The sequence below is a fragment of the Vigna umbellata genome, chromosome 4 (genome assembly GCF_029865625.1).
Source record: "Vigna umbellata cultivar VRB3 chromosome 4, Vumbellata_1.0, whole genome shotgun sequence".
NCBI lineage: Eukaryota > Viridiplantae > Streptophyta > Magnoliopsida > Fabales > Fabaceae > Vigna > Vigna umbellata.
In genome coordinates this window covers 43,454,703-43,482,449 of record NC_142168.1, presented here as the reverse complement: position 1 = coordinate 43,482,449, position 27,747 = coordinate 43,454,703, and the positions used below count along the sequence as shown (strand labels likewise).

The window sequence follows — 27,747 nt, the reverse complement described above, 5'->3', positions numbered from 1 at the left end:
CTAACTGGTTTCTGACTCCCCTCGGCATGACACCTGGCGTCCATTGTTGAAGTGTCGCGTTCTCAGAGTAACACGCAAACTGCACTACGCTCCTTACTCCAGACTCCATGCAGTGTGACACCTGGCGTCCGTAGGTGAAGTGTCACGCTCTGCGGTTGCCACGTACGTTGTTGAGGTGTCTCGTTCTCCAGCTGCCACGCGTACTCCAACGTACGTTATTTTCCAGGGTCTTACATTCCTTCCAACTACAAAAATTTTCGTCCTCGAAAATTAAAACTTAGCCTCAAATAGATGAGAATACAAGTCCTTCATGGCATTTTACACCTCTCAATGTAGAATCGTCAATCTTCTCGTCCCAGACTACACTCACCAATCCGATGACTTTCCTCTCGTAGCACTTGGTTTGGTTATCTCCAATACGTATTGGTTGTATGTATACCGATCGGTTCCCACGAATACGAGCGTTTACTAATTCTAGCACACAAGACGAGTCCCCAATGTACTTCTAGAGTTGAGATACGTGAAGACGGTTGAAGGCTGGAAGCTTGAGGAAGCAAGGCAATGTCGTACACAACTGGTCCGATTCTCCTTAAGGGTGTGTTCGGTTGAAGGGAATTCATTGTTTACGGTGATTTGTGAGCGACGATGGAAAGAGAGAACGTGTTCGTTCATAGCAATTGTCGATGACGGAAAAAGGATGGATTTGCGGGATGGCACGGTTTGATCGATCGTCGCACTACTGAGATGACTTGAGTAGATTGCTACCACATTCACACATTTTCCCTGAGCCATTTCCATAATACTCAGGAAGATGCACGGTCAAAGGCCATGCGAATGCACGTTATCAACTTTGGCTGGCAGACGCATAATCGGTTTCAACCACACCGATCGGTTATTTTTTAGTAAGGCTGAATGATTATGGGAAGAAAATGAACTACAGAAGAATGCTGACGTAAAGAACTGGTTGATATCATTTCATTAAAGAGATAATGGCTTTGAAAAGTCGACCGACTGATGACATAAATACAGAATAGGCAATTTACTAGTAGGAAATCACGAGTCTTCCAAAGAAAAGGTGAAATGGGAAAGTTTATCACCGTTTGATTCGAGTGTGAAATAGAGAAACAGACGAAATCAGAGAAATAAAGGAGAGAAAACACAAAAACGAATAATCTGAATATCACGGGGATAATTATTACTGAGATTCACGACAACTATAATATATATATATATATATATATATATATATATATATATATATATATATATATATATAGCTAATTCAAATAAAGAACATAAGTAACGAACGTTTAAGAATGAACGAGGCCGAGCAGCCAAAAGATCCTAACGTTCGTTCCTGACCGAACGCTTAAAAGAAAGAAAAATGTTTGGCCACAATTGATCAGACGAAAACCGAACGATTAATCAACAAGGAACCAAATGAATAAAAATAAAAGTTGGTCTAACTGGCAGTTACTGCTTGAGAAAGAAAGTACAGAAAAATTTTCCGAGTGATTGATGGAGTGTATCAACCATTTTAGGTTTAGGCGGAGAATGGATTTGATTGGTTCTTAAAGGAAACGAGACTTCATTTCTGACCCCTAATTGATTCAAAACAGACGTTCGTACAGATATTCGAACGTCTGAATCGTACTATTCGTCTGGCCGCTCCTCTAGAATGATAGTTGAACGAGTCTTCAACCGGTTGCCCATCTTATTCTTCAATGGTTGCATAGAACCTAGAGATGAATTGAAAATCTCTACCTAAAATGCTAGTAGATTGTATTCTAAACAATCAAAACATTTTCCTGCCGTCACGTGAAACCCAACCTTATCATTAAACTCTCAAACTGATAACTATAAAGCGAAAGTTCTTGGTCAATCTAATCTCAGCAACTTTAACAGTATCTTAACCATATGATCGATCGCGAAAGTTAGTCTCCAAGATACTGTCCGTTCCTAACTCAAGATCTTCTCCTTGCTTACTTCCGGTCGGTTCTACCGAACGGTTCACTCTCTACTACCAAACTGAGGCCCCTAATAACGTTCGCATCCTTACTCATACTGTTAAGTTCCTGAAACTCTCAACTAAACCCAACTATCGGTTTATCACGGCTTACACACGCCCTATTATTTGTGTTAGCAAAATGATGAAGATGAAGTTTTAATGATGTCCAAATCAAGTCAAGAAGAAATCAAGATTCAAGATGTTATGAAGACTTGTATTGCTATGGAAAGCTTTTGTAATACTCTTAGAAATATGTATAGGACTTAGATTAGAAAAAGAAAAGTGTTTTGTAAAATACTGTAGCAAATTACTGTAGCAATGTACTGTAGCAAAACACTGTAGCAAACCTGAAAAACCAAATTGCCTCTGGATTAATCGATTAAAGCTTGTTTTAATCGATTACATAATCGATTAATCCTGAGATTAATCGATTAAAACAGTCCATTGGGGGTTTTAGAGTTGAAAACTAGCCGTTACACTGTAATAATCGATTAAAAGCTTGTTTTAATCGATTACATAATCGATTAATCCTGAAATTAATCGATTAAAACAGTTCGTTGGGGTTTCAGATTTGAAAAACTAGCCGTTGTACTCAGTTTAATCGATTAATACTTGGTTTAATCGATTAAAACAGTCAGATGGCTCATTTTCGAAGAATGGAAGAGCCTTTGGATGAGTCTATAAATAGACTCTCATTTCCTCTCAAGAAAAACAACCAGACACATAGAAACTCTTCCCTTGTGCTCAAAATACTCAGAAATTCTTGAGACTTGTGTGTTCTTGTTCGGCTTGTGAAACTCTTGTCTGTGGAGCTGGTGAAGTGGTGCTACGATGACAGAGGAAATAGCCGGTTCATCCTTGGTGTGTCTAAGGAGGTGTTCGGAAGAGAATCATCCTTCGTGAAGTATTCGGAGGAGGTGTTCATCCTTCGTGAAGTATTCGGAGGAGGTGTTCATCCTTTGTGAAGACTCAAAGGAGGTGTAGTTTCATCTCTTGTGGTATCAAGAGAGGTGTTTTCTAAACTCTTACAAATTGTATCTTTGTGATTGTAGTTTGTAATTGTTTTGTGTTAGTGAAAAGGTTTATCTTGTTTGAGATAAACGACTGGACGTAGGATTGGTAAGATCCGAACCAGGATAAAATCATCTGTGCAAATTTCTCTCAACCTTACTGTTGCTTTATTTGTCTTTGTTTATTGCTAAGTAAGTTTAATTGAGTAGAAATTAAAAGGCACACGTTAGTATTAAAAGCCCTCTTGGTTTGTTATTCCACGCTAACCATTCCGCTGCAGCCGCTTCTGACAATTGGTATCAGAGCTTGCTTTGATAGTCATTCAAATGGCGGGATCGTATCAAACATTTGCAGAGGGTGCATCAATCAATAGACCACCACTATTCACAGGTGAAAATTACGCATTTTGGAAGGTCAGAATGCAAATTTTTATGGAATCTATTGATATAGATATTTGGGATGCTGTTGCATTTGGTCCTTTTGTTCCAACTAACAATATGCAGGAACCAAAGCCCCGTGACCAATGGACTGCTCAAGATAAGAAAAAATTTGGTAATGATGTAAAAGCTCGTAATATTATTTCATCTGCTTTAACTGTTGATGAGTTTTACAGGGTTTCTGTTTGTAAAACTGCACAAGAAATGTGGGAAGTACTAAGAGTAACCCATGAAGGTACCGATGATGTTAAGAGAGCTAGAAAGAATACCTTAATCCAGGAATACGAGATGTTCAGTATGAAGCAAGGGGAAACAATAGTAGATGTTCAAAAACGCTTCACCAACATTGTCAATCATCTCATTGGACTAGGTAAATCTTTCGATACTGATGAGCTTAATATAAAAATTCTGAAATCTTTAGACAGGTCTTGGCAACCAAAAGTGACTGCAATTTCTGAGTCACAAAATCTCAACACCATGACTATGGCGGCACTTTTTGGAAAGTTCAGGGAACATGAACTTGACCTCGGAAGACTAGATGAAGAAGAAGCAAAAGCAAAAACTAAGAAAAAGAGTCTAGCCTTGAAATCGGAGGTTGAAAGAAGCAAAGGTAAATCGGAAGATGAAGACTCAGACGAAGAAGAAATTTTGAGACTCATGGTAAAAAGGCTCAACAAGTTCATGAAGTCTAAAGGTAAAGGAAAATTTAGATACGAAAAGAAAGATAATCCAGTATCTTCCTCAAATTACCGATGCTATGGTTGCGGAGAAAAGGGGCATCTAAAAGCATACTGCCCAGATCAAAAGAAGGGTGAGGACAAAAAGGAGAAAAGATTCTTCAAGAAAAAGAAGGCATACATTGCATGGGAAGACGACAATGAGACGATTTCAGATTAAAGCTACTCAGATGAAGAAGCAAACATCTGTTTAGTGGTGAACGACGACGCTGGAAGCCAAGTAAGTACATCTAGCGATTCTGATAATTCTAGTCAAATTAGCGAAAATGAATTGCATGAAATTTATGCTGCTTTAATAGTATGATGGAAGACCATCTAAGACGCACATTGGACCTCTTACTAGAGCCATGGCAAAGAGGATTCAAGAGGAAGAAGGACCATATACTATTTTGCTTCTATGGAAGGTAATTTACATTAATCCTTCTTCCCATAATTAAAAGCACATTTTTTCTTTGTTTTGTAGGATTAATAAAATTGAAGGAAGCAGCTGCCAGCATAGCATTTGAGCACATGAAAAGGGAGACTTGGAGGGAGAAGCTTGCTGCCAAAGCTATCAAAAAAAACTCAGCTAGGCCAGCTTTCACGTGTACTGCTGAGTTGGAAAAAGAATTCAGAATTGGTGCTGTTCACGTATGCTGCTGAGGCATGTTTGGAGCTGAAGCAAATTGGCGCCTTTTTCATTTGCATTTGGATTGAATTTCATTTCAGATTTGAGGCTCTTATTTTCCTATAAATAGGAGACCTCTTCCTTTTGTAATTACTTTAGAGCTATGCCCAAATGCTGAGAAATATATTCCAGTCTTGCATTCTGCTCTTGAGTCAAAATTGCTTGCAATTTCTTCATTTTCTCTCAAGCTTCCTTCCATTATATGAAGGCTTTCTGAGCTGAGAGGCTTCACTCATTCTACCTTGCTTCATTCAAACACCTCCATCAACATTCACTCCATCAAGTCCGCTGCACACCAACACACTTACCACACCTCTGATCTGGGAGCTTCAGGCCACTGGATTCCTCTGGAATTTGGCTCCATCAAGTGGTATCCAGAGCTTAGGTTCTCCACGCACCAAGGAGCTAAGCATTTCTTCTCATTCTGCAATTTAATTCTGCTGAATTCCATCTCTGTTTCTGTTTTCTGTTTCTGTTTCAGTTTTAATTCTGTTTCAGTTTTTGTTCTTTTAATTCTGGTTCTGAAATTTTGTTACAGCCTTTAATTCTGTGTTCTTATAGTGTTTTATGTCCATTTTTCATTTTAAACGGTGAATCATTTCTTGTTTGAGTCAATTCCAGCTTTGAACTTTAAATTTTGTTTTGTCTAAAGTCTTGTGCAAACTACTGTTGCTGTTTTATCCTTGTCACTGTTTTTGAAATTGTTTCTGCTGAGTTCTGTGCTTACCAGTGCTATACAAGCTGTTTGTTACCATTAGAGGTAGTGATGAGTTGATCTAGCCTTGGTAATATAGGCTGAAGCATCCAATAAGCCAAACTGGTTTTAAAATTCTGTTTAAATCTGATGTAGAATTTTGTTTGTTGTTCTAAATCATCAAATCTGTTTTCAGCTGGTTTTGGTTGATTCTAAAGCTTGATACAACATTGTTTAGTGTTGTTGAATGATACTAAGAGTGTAGCCAACCATAACAAGCAATGAAATGCAATTTGCATAGCTTGGTTGTGCATAGACACTAGTCATTTGCTATTTCAGATTTAAATTTGGTTTATCACCGTGCCAATTTTCATTGCATAGTTTAATCTGAGTTTGGTCATGCTAAGCATCTTTAATTCCAGCTTAGATCTATGTATTCACATTTCCTAGAGTCTTTTCCTTGCTGATTCAAACTTTGAATCCATAAAACTGAATTTGGTTGGTTATTTTGGTGCCATTTTTACTGCATAAGTGGTACAGCAGTAGGGAATTTCGAAAATCTGCTGTTTCCTTGCTGTTTTATAGCTTGAGCAAGTTTCAATTGATGGTTCAAAGTTGCTAGTACTGTTCATTTGGTCAAAACATGACTTATATGCAAATTTGCATTTGAAACCATCAATTTTTGAGTGAAAATGGAAGTGAAACAATGATTTCGAATTATAGGCAGTTTCTAAGTTGTTTTAAGGTCTGAACATGTTCAAAATCATCATTAAAAATTGTTGAAACTGTCCAAACAAAGATTGAAACATTTCCATATAGTTTTGGATCTCAAACCACCAAATTCAGTTTCATTTTTCTGGTGCAGTTCTGTTTTCCAGCTGCTGTTTGATAATTTTGATGCAAAAAAATTCATTACTGGATTGTGAAAAAGCTGGTTCCATGATTAAAAATGAAAATAGATGACTCAAAGAAGTAATATCAAGTGATAAAAAGCTGTTGAACTATGCAATCCAGATTAGAGGCCCTGAAAAATCAAAATTCAAAAATCTGAAAGTCATTGGGGCATTTTATCAAACAGTTTTGAAAATTATCAAACAGTTTGCATTTGGAATCTTTTCTGAACTGTGTTTGCGTTTTTAATTGCTTTCTTAATCTGTTCTAGCACCTTTGGTAGGTTCCTTTTGTGTACTTGTTGTTTTTTCCATACCTAGTTCATTTGTTTACCACATTTTTGGCTTCCAAAATTGTCAAGTATTGCTGGAAATTGGTGTGGAAAACTGGTGCAGAATGGTAACTCTGGTTTGGTTTGTTTGAGTGGATTTAAGGTACTGTGATAGCTGTTGTGAAGCATCCAGTTGCAGAAACCTTTACTTATAATGGTAGCATACTAGGAAGTGAGGGTAAAGCTGAAATGAAAAGCAATTAGGAGCTCTTGAGTAGATGCAACTCTGCTGTCCAGCAGCTGCAGAATACACTACAGCAGCATAATTTGCCACCAGAATTTGAACAACTTGCATACTGTTTTTGAGATACACTTGGCAGCAGCTGAAGATTGAAGTCCACACTGTTTTTACACATTTAATTGAGCTTGTTTGAGTACTCATATCACGGAACCTTGTAGTTTTTAATTATATTTCTGTTTTTGTGCCAAGTGACTTGGGAAAATGCTTTTGAAGCAAGTCCAAGCTCACAATTGAACATTGTAATAGTCCAATTTCGTTTTCTTAGTGTGAAAGTGTGTCAAGGGGCTCCAAGTGTCACTTGCACTTTCACTTAGGGCCGTCTAGCATTTACATTCTTGCATCTTTATTACTTTCCTTAAATGTCTTGAGTAATCCTTTTGTTTTTAGGTCTCCGTGGTATTTAGGATAGCATAGCATATAGTAAACCTTTCTTTGGTTTGTAGGTTCATAACATTTAAAAAGAATTTGAAGAATTTCTACTTAGAAACTAAAGTAAAGGAACATTCTAAGGAAACTCTGGCTAAGGAAGAACTTGGTTTCTAAGCTTGTCCATTTGTGACTCACCTCTTCTTCCTGGGAGCTACTTAGAAACATCTTTTACTTCTAGAATCTCTTTAGAAATTTTTCACCAAAAACAAAGAAAGCTTGTGAAAATGTTTTCACTCATTACTTGTCAAATATTTTGAAAACTTTGTGAAAACCTTTTCCTTTGACAAAAATGAGTCAATCAAGTGTGCAAGGAAGTTTGAAACCCAATAGTGAAATGTCTTTAAGGGAAGAATTTGAGCAAAGATTTGAACAAAGGGATAAAGAGATTAGTGAGCTCAAAGATATGATTAGTCAACTTTTGATTAATCAAGATAAAAAGAAAGAGAGGTCTTCCCATAGGAGAAGAGAAGAATCATCATCTTCTCCAAGTGAAATTGAGCAAAATAGTAGTCATCACAATGATGACCACTACCAAATGCCTCCTAGAAGACAACATAGAGTTAGAGAGCATTATCCAAGAGAGCCTAAGATTGATCTTCCTTCCTTCCATGGAAAAGATGATGTAGAAGAATACCTAGAGTGGGAAATGAAAGTTGAGCAATTGTTTGAGTGCCACCAAATAGATGATGAAAGGAGAGTCACCATGGCTTCTCTAAGCTTTTAAGGTTATGCCTTAATTTGGTGGACAGCCTTAGTCAAGGACCATAGGCTAAGACACTTACCTCCCATTAGGTATTGGAATGAAATGAGAGCTGCCTTGAGGAGGAGGCATGTACCAGCCTATTATGATAGGGAGATAATGGATAAACTCCATAAACTCCAACAAAGGAACATGAGTGTTGAGGAATATAGACAAAAAATGGAGTTACTCATGTTGAGAGCTGGGATAAGAGAAGAACCTAGGATAACAATAGCTAGGTTTCAAAGTGGACTTAACTATGACATAAGAGATAGGGTTGAACTTATACCCTACAATGATCTCAATGAGTTAGTCCAACTTTGTGTGAGGGTAGAGCAACAACTAAAGAGGAAAAGCTCCACCAAGAAAGATTACCCTCATAGTTCTCACCATAAGAAAGAGTATAAGAGGGAGGGTAGTCAAACCAAGCCAAGATATGAAGAAAGAGAGAGAGAAAGAGGAAAAGAAAAAGTCAAAGAACCTTCAAGAGATCATAAGAGTAAGGAGACTAAGTGCTTTAGATGTGGGGAAAAAGGGCACTATGCATCTGAGTGCCGCAATAGAAGGTCAACTTACATCCTTGAGCATGAGAGTGAAAGTGAGGGTTCTTCATATAGTGAGTCTAAGACATCCACTTCTGAAGAAGAAGAAGCTTTACCTTGTGATGGTGACTTACTTATGGTAAGGAGACTCCTGGAAAGTAAACAAGTAGAATTAGAACAGTCACAAAGATAGAACCTATTCCACACAAGATGCAAAGTTTTAGAAAAGACATGTTCAATGATAGTGGATAGTGGCTCTTGTTGCAACTGTTGTAGTTCTAGAATGGTAGAGAAGCTTGGCTTAACCACTACTCCTCATCCTAAACCTTACAAACTTCAATGGATCAAAGAGGATGATGGAATAGTAGTTAAAGAGCAAGTAAGTGTACCTATTTCCATTGGCAAATATGAAGATCAAATTGTTTGTGATATAGTACCAATGGAAGCAGGGCACATATTACTTGGAAGACCTTGGCAATATGATAAACAAGCTTTACATGATGGAGTCACCAACAAAATCACCATTCAACACAAGGGAAAGAAAATTATTTTGTGTCCTCTTACACCTTCACAAGTAAGAGAGGACCAAATAATTCTTAAGAAGAAGTTGGATGGAGAAAAGAAAAAAGAAAATAGGAAAGAAAGAAAGAATTTGGTAACCCATGCCTCAGCCCATGAAGTTGTCCAACCTCAAACCTTGAATATTTCCAAAAATCTTTTTCTTGGACAACCTCATTTCCTTCTTTATTGCAAAGAGGCATTTGTTTCAATCACTCATGAACTTGGTTCTCTACCAAAGGGGTTGCAAAAACTTTTAAAGGAATTTGATGATATATTTCCAAAAGAGGTACCAAGTGGATTACCACCTTTGAGGGGAATAGAACATCAAATAGATTTGGTGCCTGGGACAAGCCTACCTAATAGGCCAGCCTATAGAACCAACCCTATGGAAACAAAAGAAATAGAGAAACAAGTTAATGACTTGTTGAACAAAGGGTGGATCCAAAAGAGTTTAAGTCCCTGTGTTGTGCCTGTGTTGTTGGTCCCTAAATTGATGGGTCTTGGAGAATGTGTACAGATTGTAGGGCCATCAACAACATAACTGTCAAGTATAGGCATCCCATTCCTAGGTTAGATGACATGTTGGATGAATTACATGGAGCAAATCTCTTCACCAAAATTGATCTTAAAAGTGGATACCATCAAATAAGAATTCATGAAGGAGATGAATGGAAAACTGCTTTCAAGACCAAGTTTGGTTTGTATGAATGGTTAGTCATGCCCTTTGGCTTGACCAATGCTCCAAGTACATTCATGAGATTAATGAATCATGTGGTTAGGGAATGCATAGGCAGATTTGTAGTGGTCTACTTTGATGATATCTTAATCTATAGTCAAGGCCTTCAAGAACATCTTAACCATGTCAGAAAAGTCTTGCTTCTTCTTAAAGAACATCATCTCTTTGCCAACTTTGACAAATGTACTTTTTGTCAAGAAAGTGTGATTTTCCTTGGATTCAAAGTGGGAAAAGAAGGTGTACATGTTGATCCAGAGAAGATCAAGGCTATACAAGAATGGCCAACCCCTAAAAATGTAGGAGAGGTGAGAAGTTTTCATGGGTTAGCAAGTTTTTATAGAAGATTTGTGAAAGACTTCTCCACCATAGCTGCTCCTTTAAATGAGTTAGTCAAGAAAGATATGCCTTTTATTTGGGGAGATAAGCAAGAGTTGTCTTTTGAGACTTTGAAACACAAGTTAACACATGCACCTATTCTAGTTTTGCCTGATTTTTCCAAAGCCTTTGAACTAGAATGTGATGCATCTAGGGTAGGAATAGGAGCTGTTTTAATACAAGGAGGACATCCCGTAGCTTACTTTAGTGAAAAACTTAGGGGGCCTACCTTAAACTATCCTACCTATGACAAAGAGTTGTATGCCCTCATTAGAGCTTTGAAAACTTGGGAGCATTACTTGGTAACTAGAGAATTCATCATACACACTGACCATGAATCTCTCAAGTACATTAAAGGGCAAGCAAAGCTAAACAAAAGACATGCAAAGTGGGTGGAATATCTTGAGCAATTTCCCTATGTCATCAAACACAAAAAGGGGAGTACTAATGTTGTTGCGGATGCTTTATCTAGAAGACATGCATTATTAGTAACCCTAGGATCTCAAATATTAGGATTTGATGACATAAAAGAGTTATATGAAAATGATGAAACATTTGCATCCACTTATTCATCATGTCTTAAGAAGCCTTTTGATGGATTCTATCTTTCTGAGGGGTATCTTTTTAATAAAGGAAAACTTTGTATACCCCAAGGATCCATTAGAAAACTTCTTATCAAAGAGAGTCATGGCGGAGGACTCATGGGCCATCATGGAGTTGATAAAACTCTAAACATTTTGAAAAGTAAATTTTATTGGCCACACATGAGAATAGATGTTCAAAGGCATTGTTCTAAATGTATAGCTTGTTTACAAGCCAAGTCCAAAATTATGCCTCATGGACTCTATACACCTCTTCCTATAGCTAATACCCCTTGGGAGGACATAAGCATGGACTTTGTCTTAGGATTGCCAAGAACTCAAAGGGGGTATGATTCTATATTTGTGGTAGTAGATCGTTTTAGTAAAATGGCTCATTTTATACCCTGCCACAAAGTAGATGATGCTAGCTATATCTCTAGACTCTTCTTTAAGGAAATAGTGAGATTGCATGGCTTACCCAAAACTATAGTGTCTGATAGAGATGTGAAGTTTCTAAGCCATTTTTGGAAAACTTTATGGGAAAAGCTTGGAACTAAACTTCTATTCTCTACTACATGTCACCCACAAACTGATGGGCAAACTGAAGTAGTAAATAGATCTTTATCTACACTATTAAGGGTAATATTAAGGGGTAATAACAAATCTTGGGATGAACATCTACCTCACATTGAATTTGCTTATAATAGAGTAGTCCACAAGACTACTAATCTTTCTCCTTTTGAGGTTGTTTATGGTTTTAACCCTATCACACCTCTTGATTTACTACCTCTTCCAGAATCATCTTCTCTTCTTCATAAAGAAGGTGCTTCTAAAGCGGAGTTTATCAAGAGGTTACATGAGAAAGTCAAAATCCAAATTGAAAAACAAACTCAAAAATATGCAGAATACAACAACAAAGGGAGAAAGAAAATAGTTTTTTAAAAAGGAGACCTAGTTTGGCTTCATTTGAGAAAGGAAAGATTTCCCTCTCAAAGGAAATCCAAACTTAGTCCAAGAGGAGATGGTCCATTCAAGGTGGTCAAAAGGATAAATGATAATGCATACATATTAGACCTTCCTGAAAGTTATGGTGTCAGTCCTACTTTTAACATCTGCGATTTAATTCCTTTCACAGGAGATGATCAACAGGATGAAGCAGATCTGAGGACAGATCTTTTTCAAGAGGGAGGGTCTGATGGAAGACCATCTAAGACGCACATTGGACCTCTTACTAGAGCCATGGCAAAGAGGATTCAAGAGGAAGAAGGACCATATACTATTTTGCTTCTATGGAAGGGAATTTACATTAATCCTTCTTCCCATAATTAAAAGCACATTTTTTCTTTGTTTTGTAGGATTAATAAAATTGGAGGAAGCAGCTGCCAGCATAGCATTTGAGCACATGAAAAGGGAGACTTGGAGGGAGAAGCTTGCTGCCAAAGCTATCAAAAAAAACTCAGCTAGGCCAGCTTTCACGTGTACTGCTGAGTTGGAAAAAGAATTCAGAATTGGTGCTGTTCACGTATGCTGCTGAGGCATGTTTGGAGCTGAAGCAAATTGGCGCCTTTTTCATTTGCATTTGGATTGAATTTCATTTCAGATTTGAGGCTCTTATTTTCCTATAAATAGGAGACCTCTTCCTTTTGTAATTACTTTAGAGCTATGCCCAAATGCTGAGAAATATATTCCAGTCTTGCATTCTGCTCTTGAGTTAAAATTGCTTGCAATTTCTTCATTTTCTCTCAAGCTTCCTTCCATTATATGAAGGCTTTCTGAGCTGAGAGGCTTCACTCATTCTACCTTGCTTCATTCAAACACCTCCATCAACATTCACTCCATCAAGTCCGCTGCACACCAACACACTTACCACACCTCTGATCTGGGAGCTTCAGGCCACTGGATTCCTCTGGAATTTGGCTCCATCATAGTAGAATCTGAAAAATTAGATAAAGCCCATCAGAAATTGAAAAAGGATTTCAAAAATTTAAAATTAAATTTTGAAAATATTTCTGAAGAAAATAAAAATTTGAAATCAGACTTTGAAAATATTCTTGAAGAAAATAAGAATTTAAAATTAAATTTTGAAAATATTTTTGAAGAAAATAAAGATTTGAAAAATAAAGTTTTTTTTTTTGAAAAGGGTAAATTTACTAGTAGTGATAAATGTGCATCTTGTGTTAATCATAAGAAACTACTAGATGAAACAACCTTAGGAGAATGTAGTAAAAATAATGAAAATAAGGTTGTTAAAAATAAGTATGTTCCTATAATTAAAAATAAGCATAATTATAGAACCCGTAGAACTTGGGTAGAAAAAGGAACAACTTATAGGAACACAAATGTTGTATCATGCTTTTATTGTATGAAAAAGGGTCATACATCTAACAAATGTAAAATTAAGCATTATGGTGTTCCAAGTGGGAGATATATTTGGGTTGTAAAATGATTTCAAATTTTCAATCTAACCCAAAGGACCCATACAAAATTGTTGGGTACCTATTTTTTTTAATATTTAAAATTTCTTTAAAAACAAAATTTAAGAAAATTTTTATTCCAAGACCGATAAAACTATTTTTTTTATCTTCTAATATACAAAGCATATATAGTTTTAAATCGGAAAACTTTTTATGTGAGCATGTTGTCTTTGATGAAATTGTAGACCTTGAGGCAAAACCTCTTGAGTCAGTTGAATTACATGCAGGCAATAACGAAGATTTTTAGAAGACAACAAATGAAGCAAAGATTGATGACAATCCTCAAGATGAAGATCTCAACAATGTTTTATAAGCTCTTTCTCCTAAAAATATTTGCTTTAAATATCCTATTATGCATGTTTGAATGAATCTTTAAATTTGAAATATTTTTAGCTCATATGCATACATGCTTTTATTAAGGGGGAGTATTATCTTAGGGGGAGAACAATCAAACACAACTTTTTAATTATGATCAAAAAGGGGGAGAAAATGTTTAAAGCTTATTTGCCCATTTGTGCTAATTGTGCTTATTCACTAATGCACCTTTTCTTCCTTAAGTTGAGTTTTAAATACAAATTATTACCAAAAGCTTTAAATCAAGGAATTTTTGATCATCATCAAAAAGGGGGAGATTGTTAGCAAAATGATGAAGATGAAGTTTTGATGATGTCCAAATCAAGTCAAGAAGAAATCAAGATTCAAGATGTTATGAAGACTTGTATTGCTATGGAAAGCTTTTGTAATACTCTTAGAAATATGTATAGGACTTAGATTAGAAAAAGAAAAGTGTTTTGTAAAATACTGTAGCAAATTACTGTAGCAATGTACTGTAGCAATGTACTGTAGCAAAACACTGTAGCAAACCTGAAAAACCAAATTGCCTCTGGATTAATCGATTAAAGCTTGTTTTAATCGATTACATAATCGATTAATCCTGAGATTAATCGATTAAAACTGTCCATGGGGGGTTTCAGAGTTGAAAACTAGCCGTTACACTGTAATAATCGATTAAAGCTTGTTTTAATCGATTACATAATCGATTAATCCTGAAATTAATCGATTAAAACAGTCCGTTGGGGTTTCAGATTTGAAAAACTAGCCGTTGTACTCAGTTTAATCGATTAATACTTGGTTTAATCGATTAAAACAGTCAGATGGCTCATTTTCGAAGAATGGAAGAGCCTTTGGATGAGTCTATAAATAGACTCTCATTTCCTCTCAAGAAAAACAACCAGAGACACAGAAACTCTTCCCTTGTGCTCAAAATACTCAGAAATTCTTGAGACTTGTGTGTTCTTGTTCAGCTTGTGAAACTCTTATCTGTGGAGCTGGTGAAGTGCTGCTACGGTGACAGAGGAAATAGCCGGTTCATCCTTGGTGTGTCTAAGGAGGTGTTCGGAAGAGAATCATCCTTCGTGAAGTATTCGGAGGAGGTGTTCATCCTTCGTGAAGTATTCGGAGGAGGTGTTCATCCTTTGTGAAGACTCAAAGGAGGTGTAGTTTCATCTCTTGTGGTATCAAGAAAGGTGTTTTCTAAACTCTTACAAATTGTATCTTTGTGATTGTAGTTTGTAATTGTTTTGTGTTAGTGAAAAGGTTTATCTTGTTTGAGATAAACGACTGGACGTAGGATTGGTAAGATCCGAACCAGGATAAAATCATCTGTGCAAATTTCTCTCAACCTTACTCTTGCTTTATTTGTCTTTGTTAATTGCTAAGTAAGTTTAATTGAGCAGAAATTAAAAGGCACACGTTAGTATTAAAAACCCTCTTGGTTTGTTATTCCACGCTAACCATTCCGCTGCAGCCGCTTCTGACAATTTGTACTTTGCTCATCCAGTAATTCACACTTTGAACAATTCTACACATAACTTTTCTTATCCTTAACACTCCTAGCAATGCTTCTCAAATGTATCACTCTGATTCCTCCTTCTTGTATGCTAGCAAAACGAGCGTACTACAGAACGAAACGTTCAACTCACTTAAACTGATTCTCGAGTTCCCTCCACTCTGCGAAAGCTACTTTGTAAGAAGTTATTGATGTTATTCTGACACCTAGCATTAGTGCGAAAGAGACTCAGCTTTACTCTGAGTAGATAGCCGTGGCGCCGCTTTAGGAAGACTCACCAATCCAAACATTTACTATTACCGTTCGGCTACCCTCTTGCTACCGAACGTCGACATACCATTCTCGTGAAGTATTCTCCTAAGTTAGTCAATTCTAGATAATTACACTCTCACTATCATAGTAATAAGCATTTATCTCACGGGTCGGATATCAAAACTAACCCAATTGTGGGTGCGTACACTACCAGACCGAACCGCTTCCTTATCACAATAATTAAAACAGTGTACAGCAAGGCAGTTCCTACCACAAGAAAGTGCGGTTGATGAGTGTACCTGATGACAAACTCCTACCTAAGGGTCTAATCACAAGAAGCATGGCCAAACAAATTCAAGAAGGATTAAAATCATTTCCAAAAGAAGGAGCTAAACTTTTATTTACTTGGGCTATCATGAAGTATTTCTAGACCTTGTATTAAGGGTCAAGTAGTATAGGGTATATTTTTAGGCCTTGTATAATGGGCCAAGTATTGTATGGTTTGTAATATTAGCTTAAAAGAGTGTGTCCCACCATGGGACATGATGGCCACATGGCAAGCTCTTAGTGAAGACACTTCTTAAAAAGGAAGTAGCCATGTGTCACTTTCCAAGTGGAGAAACTCTTCCTAAAGTGGATTGCCACATGTCACTCTAAGAGTGGAAAGCTTTTGCAAAAGTGGATTGTCACATGGCACTTTAAGAGTGGAGGAACTTTGCAAAAGTGGATTACTACATGAGTGGAGAAGACTTTACAAAAGTGGATTGCCACATGGCACTCTAAGAGTGGAGAAACTTTGAAAAAGAGGATTGCCACATGTCTCTTTAAGAGTGGATAGTTTTTAGGGTTTCTTGTCTACTTTGGAGACACCTTTCTCTATAAATAGAAGAGTCTCCTTCCTTGTAAAATCACTTGATGAATTTGAATTTTATTATGCCAAAATGTGTGCAAACATATCTTATCTCAAGTCAAGGCTAGAGCATCCCATGAGGTCCCTCTAACCACCCTTCTCTAGAGTTGGCCCAACCTCTCCGGAGATCCATCAAACACCTCCATCCTACCACAAATACTCACCAAAAACCTCACCAAAATTGTGAGCCCACCACCATATCCATCGCTTCCGCACAAATTCCACCTCCATAGCTTAATCTTCGTGCTTTGGCCCAACCTAGCTCGAGGAGGACGCTATCATTTGGTATCAAGAGCTTTGGGTCTACAAGAGCTAAGTATCTTGGTCCTTTACCTATCTTTGTGTATTTCTTGTTGTTATTGTGTTGTTCTTTATTGTCTTCCATTGTTTACATCCATATATGTTATTTTTATGGTTCTAGTTTGTTCTTTTGCGGAACCATTCGGTTTTTACCACTAAGTTTCCATATACATGTGTTGTGGCGTGCTTTTATATTTTTTTTGAGTCTTTCTTCATATATTTGGTTCTGTTTTAATGTCATTTTTGGGTTATTTTTTATTTTTAATTCCATCCATGTTGTCTAGAGTCATGTGTAGTCAATTTTTTGTCATTTTCTCTTAGTTCGGGCTTTGCAAAAATCATAAAAAAATATGTCCCATTGGGATTTCGAAATTACAGTATATACATCCATTTGAGTGCTTTTTTATTTCATATTTGAGTTCATGCTTGTCATTAGATCATTGTCAAGTTCTTAGAGTTAAGTTTCTCTTGTGTTTCTTTGAGTTTCATGCTCTATTTTTGATTCTAGTAAGATTTCTTCCATTTTTTTTCTTTGAGTCATGAACTTTGAGCTACCCAAACAAATTGTCCAGATCTAATTTGTGTTGAAAAACAAAAGTGTAGACAAAAGTAAAAAGCCAAAGTAAAAGAAAAAAAAAAGTAAAAGTACAAGCAAAAGCAAAAGTGAAAAAAAAAAAAGTTACTTTGACTTGAGACTTTGACATGAGACTTTACCATGACACTTGGAGATCATACTTGGACATAATACCTTGACATGACACTTGGACATGACCCTTGGATATGAGACTTGGACATGACACTTTTGACAAAATATTGTCTCTGCCTATAGTGCACCATTAGCTCAGTGTTTGTAAAGATAAGAAGTAATAATTCTCTATTCTAATTGTTTTTGGTTTTGTTCATCTATTCTAGTGCCTTTCTTTAGGTAATTCTTTTGAGTGCCTAGCCTTCGTTTTTTTAAGCTTTATTTTCTTGATTGTCTTGTTCATTACTCTCTATTTTGTCTCAACATAACTCCTTTTGAAGAGCTATTGTTCAAATTGGCCCTTGATTTGCATTCTCTTTGGATTCCTACCTTTCGGATTTGGTTTGATATTTGGTGTAGGATATTCTTTGGAGGAAACACGAAATTGGACATAGTATATCGGGTGATCGGAGACCTCTTTGGACCTTGAAACCTTGAGGAAGAGTGATGAGTCGTTATTTCTTGAATTATATTTAGTTTATTGCACTTAAATAAACCAGGGAATTGTGTTTAATTGTTTGTTATTTCCCCGTTTTCCGAATTCTGCTTAATTTGGTCGGAAATTTGTAATTGTGCTAATTTGGGTTTTCTGAGCTGATTAAGCGCATTTTTGAAGTGCAGGAAAATTTCGGAAATACATTTTAGGACATCAGGAAGAATGCCAAATAAATTCAAGACTCTCCAGACAGACATTTTTGAATTAATTAAATTGTAATTCAGTAGTTTAGAATTTTCGAATCAACTCTTATATTTTGGGTCAATTTTTGGTAAATTAGATTAGACCCAAAAATTAGAAATGAGTCATTGGACCTAGGGTTTTTCTTTTGTGTGGACCCATCCCTATTAAAGGGAGGACACACGTCCTTAGCAAAGGGTCCAGCCGCCACCCTCATTTGGGGAGTTTTAGTTTTTGGCTGGAACATTTTTTTGAAAAACAATGGTGCACGCTGTTACGGAGGAATGGAGAGTTCCTTAATTTAATTTTGGTGATTTGCTTGTTTTTGGTGATTCGCTGGCTGCTTTGAATTGATTCAAAAAAAAAATTTGCATTGTAGTCTTTTTTATTCCAGCACACAAGGGGTGCAGATTTGGTTCTGCTTTTCTCGGTCACGGGAGAGAGTTGGAGGAATAGGTCCAGCCGCCACGGGAAATCTTCTCGCATTTTATGATCTTGGAAAAGGGGCAGCACATGCTGCTGTGTCACGGCTTGGATGAGTGAAAGTAAGGCACACGGTGCTAGCTTGGATAAAGGAGCCGCCAATTGCCACTTGCTTGGAGCAGTAGCGTCGAGAAGCAGTGCAGCACTGAATGCGTTTGTTTTTCCTTCATTTAAAAGGATGCATTGATTCATGGAGTAGGTGCGTTAGGGGATTCTTCTTAGAAGTCGCTGTCAAGTCCAGGGAGCACCACGGATGAAGCTTGCACACATGGAGAAGATGAGGGAAGCTGGATGGAAGCACGGTGATTTTGATTTTTTTTCTTCAAGCTTAAACTAAGAATCTTGAATGCATTAATGGAAGCAGCTTGGTCATTTATTCTATTACGCTTTCTTACTGTTGATAAAATTGCATTTTATTTAATAGATAAAGCATAACTTCTTTTATCCAGCATTGATGCATTTTTCTTATTTATTTATTTTTTTTTTCATGTCAATTTGTCACGCAATTTGAGCATTTAATTTTTAAATTCCAAGTTGTATTGAGCATTTAATGTTTTAGCGTAAGTATTGCATTTGAATAGAACACCACATGTTTCTTTATTATTTGTTGCATTTTAATTAGTTCACACATCTTACTTTAGGAATGTTCGGTTCACTACTTTCATTCACTTTAATTAGTTTAATATTTTCGTTCACTATGATGTCTATTCTGTTCGGCTTCTTTATCTTCGTGCATTTCCAATTTCCTCACTTATTTTAGAAACCGTTCGGTATTCAAGCTTTGTTAATTCATTTCACTATTTTCAATTATGTTTGGTTGTATTTAATTTCCAGTCTTAATTTACATCATTTTCGAATCACAAAAACATTTTCAAAACCCCCCCCACTATGTGTTTGACCTAAGACTCGAACCACATTTGGTCCTTGAGAGACGACCTAGGAGTCACTTCCTAGTTTATACTGCATTAATTTTGCAATCAACTTTTGTGTGAGGTGCGACCCTCTCATCAAAGAGACAAGAAGAAAAGGAGTGAAACACTTTAGAGAGGAACACACATTATTTATTTGTATTACGCATTTTTGAGTTGTAAAATTGTATTGCTTTTGGATTTGTAAATCATAACCTTGTTAGGTATCTTGGGGTAGTCTGTGATACTCAATCCCATATCCTAACAAAGACTTGTAAACCATATTGAAAACGTTTTTAGTTGGTTAAAGTTTGAAGGTTCCAAAGTGCCTTCTAACTTTACCATTAGGCCGCATAGTCTAGTTTAATTGTTGTCTTTAACTGCTTATAATTTATTGTGTGTCTACTTGTGTATCAAACCTAATTCCATTTGAGAAGTTTGGTGCAAGAGAACTTGAGGTAAACTTTGGCTAGGAAAGGCTTGGATTTTAAGTGATCCTTAGTGATTCTCCTCTCTTTCCTGGAAGTGAACTTGAGATTATTTTGCCTCCTTAAATCTCTAAAGGAATTTACTTTTGAAATACAAGTTTGTGTGTGCATTACATATTTTGAATTTTTTTTAAGAATGTCTAAGGAACCTTCTGATAACAGTTGAAAAACTGTTATTTTCATGCTTAAAATTGATACTAAAAGCAACCTTTAGACTTAGAAACTAGCTTGAAATCATGCCTTTTATCTTTATTTTCAGAAATAAGAGAGCTGGACAGGTTTATGCTTGATTTCAGTGTTTTTGTGCAGGTTTTAAGGTGAATTTAGTGAAAGAAGTGAAGAAGGAGAGAGATGGAATTATAAAAGGAATCAAAGAGTGCAAAAAGAAGAAGTCGAAGTCACCGCTCAACGGCATTTCACCGCTGAGCGGCACTTAGAAGGTTGCGGGAAGTCCGCTGAGGGGCAGAATGGCCGCTGAGGGGAGAAAACAAGACGCGCAATCACCGCTGAGCGGTATTTTACCGCTGAGCGGCACTTTAATGGGCTTGGGCTTGACTTTTTGTAATTTACGAATGATATATAAGCTTTAGGGGTTCCTAGGGTTAGACATCTTTGGCAGAAACGAAGTAAACACTCTCTCTTCCACCCCTTTGAAGGAGGATCTTGGATGCTCAGGCTACCTCTTCACCTTTTTAGGGTTTATTCTTTCATTCTTTCATTGTTCATCTAGGTTCACCATGAATATGGTGAACTAAACCTTGTATGTTTGTTGGGGAATCAATGTAATCTCTTGAAGCTCTCATATATTGAATTTATGCTTGCATCTTAATCTAAGACTTATGCTTTCTTTCATCATTAGTTAGGGTTTTTCCTCTTTGCATAATGCTTGCATTGTTTAACTCATTCTAATGCATGATTATTGGTTTTGTCGATACGGACACGTATGGGGAAGTCTAGATCCGGGGAATTTCTCCCAATATTATATTGGTTGTCGTTAAGCTCCTGCACTTATGAACTAATCATTAGGAATGCTAGGAATTGTATGAACTCGTGATTAGGGAGAAGTCATCTAGAATGGTACTTTAGAGAGTGGCATTAACAATGATGATTTGAATGTTGAATTCCTAAAATGTATGAGAGTGGATGAGATGAAATTGACCCCCAACAACATATTCATTCATATAATTCATTGAAAGTGTTTATCTTTTGTCTTTGCCATTGATCAAAATCCATGCATACATATTTAATTTTCGTCTTTTGCATATCAACTCCAAATATTTCGTTTGTAAGTCCTAGCTAATCAACAATCACATAACTAAACTAGGCCGTGAGTCCTTTGGGAAGAACGATACTTGGTCTTACCAAGTTTATTACTTGAACGATTCGGTCATACTTGCCGATTGTGAAACAAGTTTGTGACATCATATTTTGGTGCTTACAAATTTGTCCATCAAGTTTTTGGCGCCGTTGCCGGGGACTTGTGGTTTAACTGGTTAATTTGTGTGATTATTGATTATCTTTGACTTTAAATTTGAATTTCTGTTTTTATTTTTTCTGTTTTTATTTTATTTTATTTTATTTTATTTTTCTGTTTTTATTTTATTTTATTTTTCTGTTTTTATTTTATTTTATTTTTTATGTTTTTATTTTATTTTCTGTTTCCTATCTTCTTATCTTTTCAATTATATCCTCTGATTTTTTTTCTCTATGTTTTTGTCCTAACAAATATTTCCTAGAGTTTTGTGCCTAATGTTTGCAGGATGCAATTTGGTCAAGAATTTAACTATATGGGCACTCAATTCTACCAAAGTAATCTCAACCACTGGTGGGAACCTCACTCAAGCATGGATCAAAGCCAATTTTGGCAAGCTGCCGGACAATTTAAGAACCAACCACAACAACAATGGCAGCAACAAAGCTTTAAAATCAACAAAGGGAAGCAAGAGATCTTTTCATTTAGACAAGGCATGGAGGAAACACTAGGTCACGCATGGGACAGGTACAAAAGCCTATTAAGAAAGACTCCCACGCATGGATTTAACGAAGGAGAAGTAGTCTTAATCTTCCTTGGAGGTCTTGGTTCACAAACCATGATGATGCTTGACGCCTCAGCTGGAGGCAATATCAAATGGAAAACTCTAGAGGAAGCCACAGAAATAATTGAAAACATGACTACGAATGACAATAAGTGGAACGGTGAAAGAGGAGCTCCTATTCAACAAAAAGGAGTTCTACAGTTGCAATCCAATGATGCCTTGATAGCCCAGAACAAGTTAATAACTCAACAAGTGGAGAATCTCTCAAAGATACTTGAACAATTGCCACAAGAGTTAAAGACTGTTGCACAGGTACAATCCCAGTTGTGCGAATTGTGTGGAGGTGACCATATCAATGGTCAATGTGCCTTTCCAGTTGAAGCCGTAGAGGATGTAAACTACATGACCAATCAGTACCGTCAAGGGAGCTACAATCAGGGGTGGAAACCACACCCAAGTATTGGTCAGGAACAAAGTGGGCAAGCTGGACAAACTGGGCAATTTAACAAGCAACAACAACAACCTTTTCTATCAGGAAGTTTGGATGACACCCTTCAACAATTTTTGAAAAATTCTGACGCTACTCAGAAAAGCATTGAAGAATCATGTAAAAGAATGGAGATGCAATTTCGTTACATTAGTCAGAGATTGAATGATGAGGTTAATATTGAAGTTAACCCTAAGGAGGAAGGGCAAGCCATTATCACTGAAAGTGACAAGATTCTTGATGAGAAAAAAATAGGGGGCGATGAGGAAAAGAAAGAGAGAAAAGAAAAAGAAGAGTTGAGTGAGAAAAATAAAGATGAAGAAAAAGAGAAAGAAGTGGTTGAGAGAGAAGAGAGAAAGAAAATTTGTGTGAAAATAAAGAAGTTGAAAAGAAAAAGAAAAGAGAAGAAAAAAATAAAAGAAAAGAAAAAGAGAAAATTGAGGGAGAGAAAAAGGAAGAAAAAGAAGATGAGAGGAAAGAAGAAGAAATCATATGAAACATCACATCCTCATCTAAAGAAGAATCATAGGAAGGAAAAGAAATTCAAGTGCTTTATGGAAATCTTCAAGAAATTGGAGATTAAAGTTCCTATGATTGAGACATTGCAACAGGTTCCTGGTTTGATCAAATTTCTGAAGAAGTTCAGTAGAAAGAAGAAAAAGAAGAAGGAACTCGAGCTTGGGTCAAGCTAATGACATTAAAAGAGCGCTTGCTGGGAGGCAACCCAGTGATTTAAGAACTTTTGATTTTATTTTGGTTTTGTAATTTTTAAGTTGTGGACTTTATTTTGTAACTATTTTGTTGGAGATAGCATCTACTGAAGGATGCTAGGTGGTTAAGTATCTACTGAAGGATACTATGTTTGTAACACCTACTGATGGGTGTTGGTAAGAAATTGTGCACCTACTGATGGGTGTTGGTAAGTTTGTTACACCTACTGATGGGTGTTGGTGGATTTTGGGTCAGGCTCGTGACGTTAAACAAGCGCTACCTGGGAGGCAACCCAGTAGATTGATTGTTTCTATTTGTTTATTTTAGTTAGGATTTGCATAAGCATTTTTAACATTAAATTGCAGGGAACCCATGAGGGGCATGTAGGGAAGACACGTAGGTTAAGAAAAGAAGGAGAGGAGCACATCACGAAAGTGCCGCTGAGCGGTATTTTACCGCTAAGCGGTACTCTCGCAGATTGGGTTTTAGTTCCCCTTAGCGGGACCCGAGCCCATTAGGGTATTTTTATACCCCAAGCTGCGTTTTAGGGTTTCTTTCCAGGCTTTTCTCTGCACAAACACTTCCACACACCTTCTCCTAGGTTTTCCACATCTTTTTACTCTTCCCTCTTAAGAAAATATCTCTTCCACTCACTTTTTCACTAGTGTGCCATCAAAGTTTGGGGTTGGAAGAGAGCATTCTAGCTTGGAAGCATTCTCATTGCATCTAGTATCTCCACCCAAGGATGGCCTCCTCATCGGGCAAAAAGAATCAAGACTATAAGATCCAAGAAGAAGGAGGATACAGAAGACAACTCAGATTGAGGAGGAGTTGAGATAGCATTTACTGATGAATGCTATCATAACTAGAGCAGGACTTATGCTTTTGTTTGGGTTAAGTTTTCTGAACTTATTTGTTTTTGTTTTTAGATTAGGGTTTGATGTACTCTATTGAAAACCTGGTTTGGTATGATGGTTTGCTATTAACTGTGATTGTGTGATAAGTACTGCTTGATGATGCTTATTGATTGATTGATGTTGAGATAGATGTGCACATTAAAATGCTTATACAGGTGATTCACAAGCTTTGTGAACAAATGCATGATATTATGATTGTGATTGTGAGATTAAGCAGGATGTGTATGTCAAATGTGAATGAGCTTATATGTGAGGTTTTGAGCTCTAGAGTTTTTGGTATGATTGAATACTATTACTTTGAAAGCATAAATGATTTTGCCCAGGTTTTCTATGATTGAATCAATTGCTTGTTTTGCATCATATGATCAAGGCCGTTGTTGAAACCCTTTTTATTGGCCAAATTCATAAAGTTAGCCTACTAAAAGAGAACACGTTGTGTTTTATCCTTTGAACCCTTAGCCTTGAACATACACTGAAAACCCTTGATTGAAAATCTTTACCTTGAGTTAAGTAGAAGATCTTGTATGGAATTGTTAAATGTTCAAGTTTGGGGTTGTTGGGAAAACATGAAAAGAAAAGCATTGAGCTAAGAACTAGAAAGTAAGAATATGCAAAGAAAAAGAAAAAGAAAAGAAAAGAAAAAGAAGTAAAGCTCAATACAAATGCAAAGGAAAAAGGCAAGTTGGGAATGAATAAGATAATTGTGTTGTTATGATTCTCTTAACTCAAGGATTTTGTGATCCAGAAAAACCAATTTTCTTGTTAGCGCAGCCACATTATAAGCCATTGAAAAGTCCTTGTGATGATGCATGCTTGTGAATGTTTTTGATTGTGGTAAAATGAAAGGCAAAGTTGATTCATGTGACATTGTGATAGTGGAATGAATGAGCGAAACACTGTACCTCTTATACACTTGTGTGTTGAGTGAAACACTTTACCTAGTGAGGAAATATTTCATAAACACATGAACATCCATGCTTAATTGATTGATCATTCATGAAAAATAGCATTTGTTGGAATTTAAATGACTTTGTGAATACTAAAGCATGTGCACATCATGATTGAACTCTTAGTCATAAGTTTGAGTGAAGTTGTTACTTATCTTGAGAAAAGGATTTTGAATGAGTGAACCATCATACGAATTGGTTGGAGATGGAGTTACATTTTGTTTGCTTGAGGACAAGCAAAGTTCTAAGTTTGGGGTTGTGATAACAGTTGAAAAACTGTTATTTTCATGCTTAAAATTGATACTAAAAGCAACCTTTAGACTTAGAAACTAGCTTGAAATCATGCCTTTTATCTTTATTTTCAGAAATAAGAGAGCTGGACAGGTTTATGCTTGATTTCAGTGTTTTTGTGCAGGTTTTAAGGTGAATTTAGTGAAAGAAGTGAAGAAGGAGAGAGATGGAATTATAAAAGGAATCAAAGAGTGCAAAAAGAAGAAGTCGAAGTCACCGCTGAGCGGCATTTCACCGCTGAGCGGCACTTAGAAGGTTGCGGGAAGTCCGCTGAGGGGCAGAATGGCCGCTGAGGGGAGAAAACAAGACGCGCAATCACCGCTGAGCGGTATTTTACCGCTGAGCGGCACTTTAATGGGCTTGGGCTTGACTTTTTGTAATTTACGAATGATATATAAGCTTTAGGGGTTCCTAGGGTTAGACATCTTTGGCAGAAACGAAGTAAACACTCTCTCTTCCACCCCTTTGAAGGAGGATCTTGGATGCTCAGGCTACCTCTTCACCTTTTTAGGGTTTATTCTTTCATTCTTTCATTGTTCATCTAGGTTCACCATGAATATGGTGAACTAAACCTTGTATGTTTGTTGGGGAATCAATGTAATCTCTTGAAGCTCTCATATATGGAATTTATGCTTGCATCTTAATCTAAGACTTATGCTTTCTTTCATCATTAGTTAGGGTTTTTCCTCTTTGCATAATGCTTGCATTGTTTAACTCATTCTAATGCATGATTATTGGTTTTGTCGATACGGACACGTACGGGGAAGTCTAGATCCGGGGAATTTCTCCAATATTATATTGGTTGTCGTTAAGCTCCTGCACTTATGAACTAATCATTAGGAATGCTAGGAATTGTATGAACTCGTGATTAGGGAGAAGCCATCTAGAATGGTACTTTAGAGAGTGGCATTAACAATGATGATTTGAATGTTGAATTCCTAAAATGTATGAGAGTGGATGAGATGAAATTGACCCCCAACAACATATTCATTCATATAATTCATTGAAAGTGTTTATCTTTTGTCTTTGCCATTGATCAAAATCCATGCATACATATTTAATTTTCGTCTTTTGCATATCAACTCCAAATATTTCGTTTGTAAGTCCTAGCTAATCAACAAATCACATAACTAAACTAGGCCGTGAGTCCTTTGGGAAGAACGATACTTGGTCTTACCAAGTTTATTACTTGAACGATTCGGTCATACTTGCCGATTGTGAAACAAGTTTGTGACATCATATTTTGGTGCTTACAAATTTGTCCATCACCTTCTTACCAAATTGATAGTGATGATAGTGAAGAGGCCCAACCAAATTTAGAACAAATGGCCAAGGAACTAAAATCACTAAAACTTTGGAAAAGCAAGAATCCATTTTGAAAGAAAAAGAAAGAGTTGAAAGAGAACAATATCTTGAAACCTTAGAAGAAGAACTTAGAGTTCTAGCCCAAAAACAAGAAAAGGTCCAAGAAGAGATAAAGAAAAGTAGGAGTAGGAGTCACTCAAGGAGAAGTTCAAAAACTCCCACAGAAAACACATACCCTGAACAAGATAGTAGGACTGTTGCACAATTCTACCAACATCCTCCACCTAGAAGGTATAGAAGGGAGAGTGAACAACCACCAAGAGAGATTAGGATAGACCTTCCTCATTTCCATGGGAAAGAAGATGTTGAGGCATACCTAGATTGGGAAATGAAAGTAGAACAACTTTTTGAGTGTCATCAAATAATAGAGGAAAGGAAAGTTTCCCTAGCCACCTTAAGCTTTCAAGGGAGTGCCATGTATTGGTGGACTGCCCTAGTGAGAGAAAGAAGACTCTCCAATTCCCCTCAAGTCCAATATTGGAATGACTTGAAGAGTGCTCTAAGAAGAAGACACATACCTTCCTACTACCATAGAGAGCTTATGGATAAACTCCAAAGGCTCCAACAAAGAACCATGAGTGTGGAAGAGTATAGGCAAAAGATGGAACTCTACATGATGAGGGCAGGAATTAGGGAAGAAGAAGGAACCACAATTTCTAGATTTCTAAGTGGTCTTAATCTTGATATTAGAGATAGAGTGGAATTGTTGCCCTATCAAGATCTTAATGATTTGGTACAAATTTGCATAAAGGTAGAGCAACAACATTTGAGAAAAGGTTTGAAAATTGACCACTCAAACTCATATGTTAAGAAAGACTACAAGAGGGACGGAAAACAAGTGAGAAGAGAGGAAACCCCTAGGAAATTTGAGAAAGAGAAAGAGAAGCCCAATCAAGGATCATCATCATCCATGCGCACTAGTGAAATT

At 36.7% G+C, this 27,747-nt stretch overlaps 1 pseudogene; it reads left to right on the top strand.

Annotated features, from left to right (window-relative positions):
• The first annotated feature begins 3,345 nt into the window (after positions 1 to 3,345).
• Positions 3,346 to 12,309, top strand: LOC148200296 (uncharacterized; annotated as a pseudogene).
• Positions 12,310 to 27,747: the final 15,438 nt, after the last annotated feature.